Source organism: Mercenaria mercenaria, chromosome 14 (genome assembly GCF_021730395.1).
Source record: "Mercenaria mercenaria strain notata chromosome 14, MADL_Memer_1, whole genome shotgun sequence".
NCBI classification, from domain to species: domain Eukaryota; kingdom Metazoa; phylum Mollusca; class Bivalvia; order Venerida; family Veneridae; genus Mercenaria; species Mercenaria mercenaria.
Genome location: NC_069374.1, coordinates 74,863,898 through 74,875,902, shown reverse-complemented (window position 1 = coordinate 74,875,902; position 12,005 = coordinate 74,863,898). Strand labels below are relative to the sequence as shown.

Sequence of the window (12,005 nt, the reverse complement as noted above, 5' to 3'; positions counted from 1 at the left end):
TATATTTCACAAGCAAATAACTGGGTTATACTTCTCAAACAAATGACTGGGTCATATTTCTTTGGCAAATAACTGGGTCATATTTCACAAGCAAATGACTGGGTCATACTTCTTAGGCAGACGGCTGGGTCATAGTTTGTGAGTAACTTGGTCGTTCTTCTCAGGGGAATGATTGGGTCATTTATTTCAGACAAGCAACTGGGTCAAAGTCCTCAATCTAGTCACTGTTTGTCATCTTCCCCACCTGTGCAAGTGCTGGTGCAAAAAAGAATACAATACTTGCGGCCTACCTCAGTAGTTTGTGCACTGGGCCATAAATTATATGCAGACAGTTTTTGCTTTTCATGTTAAAAAGTAACTGATGCATTAAAAATGTATATTAACAGCAAAATTGATGCATTAAAAATGCATACTTGTAATGAAAACACAACTTTAAAACCAGTCTAAGTAATGTTGAGGTGTACCAGTCTAAGTAATGTTGAGGTGTACATTTCATGATAAGAAGTGAAAATCTGATGGCCTTTGTGGTGTTGTGTTTTTCCGGGAATCGTTTAAAAAAATGAAGATGTTTTGTGGAAGATTGTTCTCTTTTAAAAAGTTCAACATTAGTGTCATTTAGTTTCTGGCCATGCCAGTTGATGCTTCTTACATCCCTGCTTCTCCTTAGATCAGTTTTTGGGACTCAAACCCTTACTCTGCTAAATTTCTATAATGAACTTGTCCATCTTCCAATTTAGACATTACCGTTACCAGTAACTGTTGAAAGGGGTGATTACTAAAAAGATACTGGCTGAGTGGCGAACAGTGCAGATCATGATCAGATTGCATGGATGTGAAGGCTGATCATGAGCTACACTGGCCGCAAAGGCAGAATTAATCGTGTCCAGCATGGTAAGGACTAAGGTTGCTCATTTCGGTCTGTTCATCCCGGCAGCCGGTCCATCCACATTTTCATGTCTGGTCCATAACTCTGCCATCCCTCATGGCCTGTTTTAATATTACATGGCACAAATGTTCGCCATAACGAGATGACTTGTCGTGCACAACTGCTAGACTTCTGAATGAAAGGTCAAAGGTCCACAGCTTTTTGTTCTGCTCCAAAACTCAAACATCCATCAATTGATAATAATATTACATGGCACAGTTGTTCCCCATCATGTAAAGGTGTGTTTAGCATAACTCCCGTAGGCCTAGCTCAAAGGTCAAGGTCATATTTGAAGGTGTATTAACAGGGTCTGTTTCCCACTCCATAACTGCCTCATCTATCTGGGGATTTAATGTTACTGTGCACAAACATTCTCCATAATGATGATGTGTCATTAGCAACACCGAGATCCCAACCTCAAAGTTAATGTGACATTCAGGTGTAATTTTTCTTGTCCGATCAGTAACTTTGCCATTATAATCAGGTAATGTGTCAAGCACAAACCCAGACCCCTACCTCAAAGGTCAAATGTTAACAATATCTGTTTAGTACTGCCTTCCTCAGATGCTCCCCATAATGAGACTATGTGTCTTGCCAAGATCGGACCCTACCTGAAAATTCAAGGTCAAAAAGTCAAGGATCAAGTCTGTAACTTTTTGTGACACCACCACTCAGTGGAAGGGGCATATAGATTTAGTCTTGTCCATTCTCCATCTGTGAATCCATCCGAAAAAAGTTTGTGACGCGCCTAGCTCAAAATGTATTTGATATAAATTGATGAAACCTTGCATGAGTCTTTATCATGATATGAACTTGGACACCTTCTATTTTTCGTCTGACTTTGACCCCTATTTCCAGAGTTATGGCCCCTGAAATAGTCAAAAATGCACATTTTCACCTTGTGACATGCCTAGCTAAAGAAATACTTTATATAAATTGGTGAAACCTTGAATGAGTCTTAATCATGATATGGACTTGCACACCTCTTAGTTTTGGCTTGGCTCCGCCCCCTATTTTCAGAGTTATGGCCCCTGAAATAGGAAAAAATGCACATTTTCACTTTGTGACGCGCCTAGCTCAAAAAGTATTTCATATAACTTGATGAAACCTTGCATGGGTCTTTATCATGATATGAACTTGTGCACCTTCTATTTTTTGTCTGGCTCCGCCCCCTGTTTTCAGAATTATGGCCCCTGAAATGGTCAAAAATGCACATTTACACCTTGTGACGTGCCTAGCTCAAAACGTATTTGATATAAACTGATGAAAACTTGCATGAGTCTTTATCCTGATATGAACTTGCACACCTCCTATTTTTCGTCTGGCTCTGCCCCCTATTTCTAGGGTTATGGCCCCTGAAATGGTAAAAAGTGCACATTTTCACCTTGTGACGCGCCTAGCTCAAAAAGTATTTCATATAAACTTCTGAAACCTTGCATGTGTCTTTATCATGGTATAGACTTGTGCACATCCTATTTTTCGTCTGGTTCTTCCCCCTATTTCCAAAGTTATGGACCCTGAAATAGTAAAAAATGCACGTTTTCACCTAATGCCTAGCTCAAAAAGTATTTGATAAAAATCATGAGTCATTCTGGTTTATACCTACATGAACTTTCACATAACTTAGCATGAACAATCAACATAATAAGTGTTGTCCATCACATGGACATAAATAATAAATAATTGTTGCTGTATTTTCTTCAATATTACTCTTTGATATGATGTCAATTATTTCATACATTTTTTTTTCAGCAATTTAAAAATGAATTGTTATTTAATATGATTTATAATCATGGTCTACACTGTTCGCCATTCAGTCACTATTTTCTTGGTATGCACCTCTTTTAACAGTTATTGGTACTGTCCAAATTGAAAGATGGACAAGTTCATTATAAAAATTTAGCAGGGTAAGGGTTAACATTAATCATTTGCTGACTAAATAAATGTTTATAATTACTTTGTTATGTATCCTGAAGAAAACAACTCAAAATTGTTCTTTTTTGGTGTAATAAAAACATACAAGGTCATTATTGTTCCTGATGTCACTATTATTAAATCGAAATGAAAGTAACATTTAACAGAAATACTTTTTTGAAAGTTTGAAGTAAAATTAGTTAGTTAGTGTTAGTGTTTTGGGTTTAACATCTTTTTCAACTATTTTTCAGTCATATAAACGATGGTGTCTACTTGTAGCAGTGAGCACAATGCCCAACTTTATAGTGCTGCCTCACTAGAATAATCACCCTGTAGACAAGTGACAATACCCGACCCAGTCACGTTATCCTTACACCTGAGGCTGACCAGTCCTAGCACTATCCTCTTAATGCTATCCTCTTTGGCTTGGTGTGACCAGGGATCAAACCCACGACCTCCCGCACTAGAAAAGAGGGCTCTTGTAACCATTAGACAACCAAGGCGGTTGAAATAAAATTACATTAGAAAACAAGTCTATGCTATATGAAACAAATTTGATTAAAATAGCCAGAAGTTTACTGTGGGTTTTCAAAGAATCATATTTCAGATAAACCACTACCAGATTTTTCATCCCTGTGCTCTGTTTGACATATTTATTATCATTATTTATTTCAAAAAATATTTTTTGTAGATTCATGAAAGAAACAAGAAAAAAGAATTCGAAAAAACATGGTGCCTGTAAGGGATTGAACCTACAACCTGAAATCATCTGCATGTAAGTACTAACCAGTCACTGCGCAGGAATAATTGTAATATATATTTCATTTATTTATTATAATCTATTATAATTTATTATACAGGTCTTAGGGAGGTTTTCTGTTTTGGATGAAATATCTTGCTTGAAAATGTATGGCAGTTTGCCACAACGCACAGTTGCAGAATTATAAAATTGTTCCCTTTTTTTTGAGAAATACGACTTTGAATGTGGAAAAAAAAAAAGAATGAGACAAAAAGTTTGGCTAAAAACAACTGGCATTAATGTTACGAGACAGGCAGGTGTTCTTAAAATTTTTTTCTATAATTTTGTTTGTTCTGCTACTGCATGTTAACAGTATAACACTGCTGTATAAAAAAAAACACCAATAGAAGTGCTTTGATTTGCCAAATGCAAAAAACTTGATTTATCTATTTTTATGTTAATAGCAGGATACTGCGCAGTAATCTATACGTGCATTAACTACAATGAATTGCTTCATTTTATTGTGGGGCTGTAACTTTTTATTTTGAAAAAGTTTAAAATGGGCAGTTACATAAAAATGCATGAATGTAGTCCAAAAAAGGTTTGGTTAACACCTGTCTTTCCCTTTTTTTGTAATCTTCTAAAAATGAGAAAAAAAAAATGAGAAAATGCATTAAATTTTAATGCAAAACCCATAAAACTGAAAAGATACAAAATTCAAATTTAAAACTAAGTGAATATTTTACTTGTGATGTAACAAACTATATAAATGCTTCAAAATTATTTATAAAATGCTTGATGATAAATGAGCCGTGCCATGAGAAAACCAACATAGTGGCTTTGCGACCAGCATGGATCCAGACCAGCCTGCGCATCCGCGCAGTCTGGTCAGGATCCATGCTGTTCGCTAACAGTTTCTCCAATTCCAATAGGCTTTAAAAGCAAACAGCATGGAGCCTGACCAGACTGCGCGGATGCGCAGGCTGGTCTGGATCCATGCTGGTCGCACACCCACTATGTTGGTTTTCTCATGGCACGGCTCAAATAGCTCAGGATATTTTAAAAATGATGAAAGATTATACTGCTTCATGTAGAGGGGGCCTCCATGGCAGAGTGGTTAAGATCCCTGACTTTGCATCACTTTCCCTTCACGGATAAGGGATCAAGTCTTGTTCGGGGTGTTGACTTCATGTGTGGAAGCCACCTAGCTGGCTTGTGATAGGTCCACGGGCCTGTCTATGATGAAATAATGCACGGATGGATGCCTGGGCTTCTTCCTTCACCATCAAAAGCCAGAAAGTCCCCATATGACCTGTTATTGTGTCGGTATGACATTAAGACACAACAAAACAAGACAAACAAAACTTAATGTAGAGTTCTTCAGCCTTATGTATCGTACCAATGGTATTGTCTGATATATTAAAAAAACCTGAATTCCAAAGGCTGTTTGGGATATAAAATTGTGGATTTTGACCTTTGAGAATTTTATTGCTTTGTTAAGATTTAATTTCCTTTTTTGGCTTAATTACGAAATCCACGAGTGCACCACGAAAATTAATGCTTTGACAGTAATTACTTCCCTTGCTTAACCCTTAGCCTGCTGGCTGCAGATGATTAATCTGCCTTTGCGACCAGAGCAGACCAAGATCAGCCTGCACATCCGTGCAGTCATGGTCTGCACTGTTCGCTATTCAGTCAGTAAATTTTCAGTGAAAACCCCTTTGAATATTAAGTGGTACTGTCCAAATTGAAAGTCCATTATAGAAATATAGCAGGGTAAGGATTAAAATTCCAATAAAATTACTTAAAATCTACACCAGGATCAATTACCTGCTAGTAATACAGATCAAGTTCATAAATTTTAACTAAAATTTAAGGAAATACATAATAGTTAGATAATTGGTAATTGGAGTCAGGCTGTAAAAAATATGATCATATTTCTGTTGTTTTTTTTTATTTCTTGAATGTTGTAATGGCTACTGATCAAGTGAAAGATACTGGTACTGATGATAAACCCGGACAGATGATAAAGTCGAACACTTGGAAATTTGTATGCAATCGGTTAATTTATAAAAATGAACACACATCTAATAGTTTCACTTACAACACAAACTGGTGTAAACTAATAACATTAATTGGTAAATATTCTGTATAAATAATGGACTTAATTATAATTTTTATAAAAAAAATTTATTCAAAATTACTCGGGGAAGGGGGTATTTTTTTGCGCATGCTCACTGTCGAAACATGAAGGCCTGACATTTGTCAACTTTTCATTACATGATCAGGAATGACTGTTGCAGCTTTTTGGGGAAAGTTTCAATATAATAATACCAAGAAAATTTTGTAAATGACAAAGGGTTCGAATTTATCATCAGTCAACGTTCATAAAGTCCCCTTTTTACATACCCCATTCAGGCCCTCACTTCGTGTGAGTTTGCTTACTAAATATAAATTTGAATTATATAAAGTTTTCAGCAAAAGTTAAGCTTTATTTTGATACCGACCATTGATTTCAATTTGCAGAAATAAAAAAGTTACAGGTAAAAAACCTCATTATCATCAGTACCAGTAATTAAAATTTTGATCTTACATGTTAAAGAAACGAAATTGTCTGTTTTTACCAATGCCCAGGTAACTATGATACACAAAATGATTATGTCATAATTATATAGTGTTCATGTAAGAAAAACTTGAAAGATTTTTTGAGATTTGTAGATTTGCACTACATTTTACTAACAAGATGTGTGAATTATTTTTTCACTGGTATTCTTCCACTTTTCTCTGTAAAATCTCCAGATAATATTATATGAACAAGAGCGGTTCAAAAGTCAGCATTCTTGACTTTTCTAAAATTGAGCAAGGGCTGTAACTTTGGCAAGACATTATTGTGTAACTGAAACTTTAACTAAATTTTCTTGGTCGAAAAAGAGTCATAATTTTTATTGAATTAAACCAACAGTTATCTATCTTACTTATTTCAGTTGGCTTTGTGACTGGGAAGCAGTGTCAGAAGTTTCAATCTAAAACAACATAGTTGGTATACTGAGATATACTGTAAAATCATTAAATTTCGTGGGCATGAATTTTCTTGGTTTAAGTAAAAACAGCAATTTCATGGGGATATGAATCCGTGGATTTCAACTTTTGGACATAAAATGAATGGGGATTTTACTTATTCATTGGGATTTAATTTCTTGGATTGACTCTACCACGAAATCCCTGAAAATCAGTCCCCCACGAATATTAATGATTTCACAGTAGGTGGTTTCAGAGTCCAGAAAGTGCTATAATTAAGAAATAATAAGTTCCCAAACATGGTTTATCATAGAATAACCCGTGTTTTGAGTTCTTATGCGTAAGAATATATCAAATAAGAAAAATCAACAACAACACGTGTAGCGTTTGTTCATAGATAATTATAATTAAGAATATATCAGGAAGGCCGTAGGCCTGAGTGATATATTGTTTCGCATAAGAACGAAACACTCGGGTTATTCTATGATATTTTTGATGAGTATTTTTTTGTTACTATACTATATACATAGACACAATCTTGTGCGCACCATCTCTCTTCATCCCCTTGACACAATTTAATGAAACTTCACACAAGTGATCAGTACCAACAGTAGTTGTGCATGGGGCATGTTAGGTTCTTTTAGAAAAAAATTTTGCAGAGTTATGGGACTTTGTTTTTTTGTTACTATACTATATACATAGACACAATCTTGTGCGCACCATCTCTCCTCATCCCCTTGACACAATTTAATGAAACTTCACACAACTGATCAGTAACAACAGTAGTTGTGCATGGGGCATGTTAGGTTCTTTCAGAAAAAAAATTTGCAGAGTTATGGGACTTTTTGTTTTTTGTTACTATACTATATACATAGACCACAATCTGTGGTACCATCTCTCTCATCTCCTTGACACAATCTAATGAAACTTCACACAACTGATCAGTTAACAACAGTAGTTGTGCATGGGTCATGTTAGGTTCTTTTAGCGACAAAAATTGCAGAGTTATGGGACTTTGTTTCTTGTTAACATACTATGTACATACAGCCTGCATATGCAATCTTGTGCATGCCTAATCTACCAAATCCTTTGCACACAATTTAATGAAACTTCACACAAGTGATCAGTACCAACCCTAGTTGTGCATGGTGCATGTTACATTCTTTTAGATAAATATTCTACATAGTTATGGGACTTTGTTTTTTGCTACTGTACTGTATACATACAGTCCACATAATTATGCAGTCTTGTATGTGTCAAATTCAATGTACTGTGTCAGTGCATGCGGGGGGTACATTCATCACCTTTAGTGATAGCTCTAGTTTTGATTCTAACACGACATACTAGTATCAACAGTGTTAGAGAAAATGGTAACTACTTTTTACGACCGTGCTACGCACCTGGATCGAATGATGTCATTGCACGCGAGTGGTTTATTGCACAATAACCCGAGATAGATTTTGCTCTACATGTATGTAGGTTATTTGCTGGTCCTGTTAGAATTTGTATTAAATTCAACCAAGTGTTATCTAATTTGATTATTGCAGTAGGTTTGATGACGAGGAAGCCTTGTGCATAGTTCAAATCCACATGCAATTGTTACTCATGATATATGAACAATATTTGCATCAAAAGTATAATCAAGGTTTGACAGTGACAACATGCACTGTGCAGAGAAGAATCACTCTCACTAATCTTCGAATAGTCAAGCTATAAACACAAAATAAAGAGTTAAAGTTAAAACTGTTTAGTATCGCCATTACTTCCCCACCCTCACACTCCTAGTTATATAGGAGTGAGCTTGTCTGTCGGTCCGTGGGTTTAAATGGTTTCTGGACAATAACTCATGAAAGGTTTGACAAATTTAAATAATTTTTGGTACACAGGTGTAACATTATCAAATACAGGACAAGTTCGACTTTGACATTGGCTACAAACCAAAAATTTTTCACATATTTGTCAACGACTAATTTTTTACGAGACCATTCCTTTCTTATGGTTGCCATACTTCTATGACAAGACCATATTGTGGGGGTATTATTCGTCACTCCTATGACAGTTCTAGTTCAACATGAAATCCTAGACATAAAATACCAATCATGTAAAAGCTGGAAGCTCACTAAATTCAGTCATTCTGCCAATCAAAGACAGTTTCTTCTCATGATAAAACCAGGTAACCAGGTGTCTCACTCTTAAAAAGGTAGCATTAGCAAGCTTATAGTGTATCTACTGTCTTAGGCCTGTCGGGGAAATAGGAGACAAGTGTAGAGATAAATACAGGTAGGATTTTGAAATGTTTTGTTAAAATTTATTAAATAGAAGTATTGTGTATTAAAGTATAAAATTTCATTTCTATCAATGATTTACACGACTGTTTTTTTTTTTGGGGGGGGGGGGGGGGGGGGGGGGGGGGTTGTTGTTTTTTTTTTTTTTTTGTTATAAGATGCTTACAGTGAAAATTTAATTATTATTGGTCAAATTTTTTGGCTGTTATTTTAGGGTAAAATTTTCATCTTTATTTTAAGTGTTAATCTCATTCTTAGGTTTTTATTACATGTTTTTCAGTGAATTATCGAAATATTTGAGTGAATTTTATCTAGTATTTTCTCAGCAAAAATTATCAAACATTTTTCACTTGTAAGAAACTAATATATAGAATGAAAAAAATTTAAAGAGTGGAATAGCCAAGTCAAAAATAAAAATCTTATTAAAGGCTCATGATGCAGTTGTTTGTGATGTGGCTGCAACATTTTTGTTTTGAGCATAAAATTCATTAATTTCCTGTTATTCTTAAAATTAGTGATATAATTATTATGTTTCCTTCAATATTTGTCAATTGTTTTAATATCAATTAACATAGTAGAAAATTTCAATGATACCATTAATCTTGATTACCTCCCTTTATGACTCCTGCTGTATATTAAGTTCATGTGCAGTAATGAAAGAAGTTACTGTCTAACCATATAGTTATACACAACATCTAATTGGACAGGGATGCTTCCTATTTTTTTAAAAAAGAAAATTTAAAGCCTTATGGAACTTTAATGATAAAAACTATTATATACTGTTTATTATATACACAAAATGACTGAGTGTCATTTGTTTATAATTAGAATGAGAGACAACAAGAAGTATGTTGGTAATTAAGTCTTATTTTTTAAATTAACAGTATCACTTTTGTTATTTAACATGATAGTAGAATGTGTTGCTAACATATTGCAGTTCCCATGCAATAATGTCCACATATTGATGCTGTTTTTATTTCTTTGGGTGTCAAATTTAAAGTAATTATGTCTCCCCCAGGAGACATATTGTTTTTGCCCTGTCCGTCCGTCCGTCCGTACGTCACACTTCATTTCCGAGCAATAACTGGAGAACCATTTGACCTAGAACCTTCAAACTTCATAGGGTTGTAGGGCTGCTGGAGGAGACGACCCCTATTGTTTTTGGGGTCACTCCATCAAAAGTCAAGGTCACAGGGGCCTGAACATTGAAAACCATTTCCGATCAATAACTAGAGAACCACTTGACCCAGAATGTTGAAACTTCATAGGATGATTGGTCATGAAGAGTAGATGACCCCTATTGATTTTGGGGTCACTCCGTCAAAGTTCAAGGTCACAGGGGCCTGAACATTGAAAACCAGTTCCGATCAATAGCTAGAGAACCACTTGACCCAGAATGTTGAAACTTCATAGGATGATTGGTCATGAAGAGTAAATGACCCCTATTGATTTTGGGGTCACTCCGTCAAAGGTCAAGGTCACAGGGGCCTGAACATTGAAAACAATTTCCAATCAATAACTAGAGAACCACCTGACCCAGAATGTTGAAACTTGATAGGATGATTGGTCATAAAGAGTAGATGACTCTTATTGATTATGGGATTACTCTGTCAAAGGTCAAGGTCACAGGGGCCTGAACATTGAAAACCATTTCTGATCAATAACTAGAGAACCACTTGACCCAGAATGTTGAAACTTCATAGGATGATTGTACATGCAAAGTAGATGACCTCTATTGATTTTGGGGTCACTCCATTAAAGGTCAAGGTCACAGGGGCCTTAACATTGAAAACCATTTCCGGTCAGTAACTTGAGAACCACTTGACCCAGAATGTTGAAACTTAATAGGATGGTTGGTCATAAAGAGTAGATGACCCCTAACGATTTTGGGGTCACTCTGTGAATGGTCAAGGTCACAGGGGCCCGCACATTGAAAACCATTTCCGGTCAGTAACTTGAGAACCACTTGACCCGGAATGATGAAACTTCGTAGGATGATTGGTCATGCAGAGTAGATGAACCCTAACGATTTTAGGGTCACTCTGTTAAAAGTCAAGGCCACAGGGGCCTGAACATGGAAAACCATTTCCAATCAATAACTTGAGAACCTCTCGACCCAGAGTATTGAAACTTCATAGGATGATTTTCATGCAGAGTAAATGACCCTTATTGTTTTTGGGGTCACTCCGTTAAAGGTCAAGGTCACAGGGGTCTGAACATTGATAACCAGTTCCGATCAATAACTTGAGAACCACTTGACCCAGAATGTTGAAACTTCATAGGATGATTGAACATGGAGAGTAGATGAACCCTATTGATTTTGGGGTCAGTCTATTAAAGGTCAAGGTCACAGTGGCCTGTTCATGTAAGATCATTTTTTGGAAATAACTTGAGAACCACTTGACCTACAATGTTGAAACTTAATAGGATGATTGGACATGCAGGGTACATGACCCCTATTTATTTTGAGGTCACTTGATCAAAGGTCAGGGTCACAGGAGCCTGAACAGTGACTTGAGAACCACTAGGCCACGAGTGTTGAAATTTAGCAGGATGACTGGACATGCCAAGTAGATGATCCCTATTGCAGCCAACCATCAGTGTCTCTTTGACTTCCGCTCCTGACCCCTATTGACTTCTTGCCTATAGGACTTTGCATTGGGGGAGACATGCGCTTTTTTACAAAAGCATTTTCTAGTTCTCTCTTGCATTTTGTCAGAATTTTTTACATAGAAAATCAGTTTTTCTTAGTTGTTCTTGTCTCACCCACTTGTAGTGGAAGCGTAACTAAGCAATCCAAATTCTGGCGGCAGCGATGACTACGGCGTCAGCAATTGGGAATAACTAAAAAAAACTTTTCATATATTTCTTTTAAACCTTGTAGGATGATTTAGAAACTAATTTTACATCCTCATGGTGAGTCCTGGACCCCTAGTGACCTTGACCTTTTGTTTAGAAAAATAGAAGTTAATAGAAAAACAAAGAAATAATCTTGAGTCCTGATATTTAACAATTTCAGTTTATCAGAATTTGAAGTTGTGCACCTCCACTTATCAAAATTTTAAGTTTTGCAATAGTGTAAAAATATAATGCGAGTATAAAATCCCCTAGCATGAGTCCAGTT

At 35.9% G+C, this 12,005-nt stretch overlaps 1 protein-coding gene across 2 annotated transcripts in view; it reads left to right on the top strand.

Annotated features, from left to right (window-relative positions):
- LOC123527717 (uncharacterized) overlaps nucleotides 1-12,005 on the top strand; it is a 236,941-nt gene that overhangs the window by 70,180 nt on the left and 154,756 nt on the right. For both annotated transcript variants that reach the window (XM_053523917.1, XM_053523916.1), the window contains one exon: nucleotides 3,531-3,614. The gene's annotated coding sequence lies outside the window, so the exon portion shown is untranslated. The remainder of the gene's footprint in view (nucleotides 1-3,530; nucleotides 3,615-12,005) is intronic.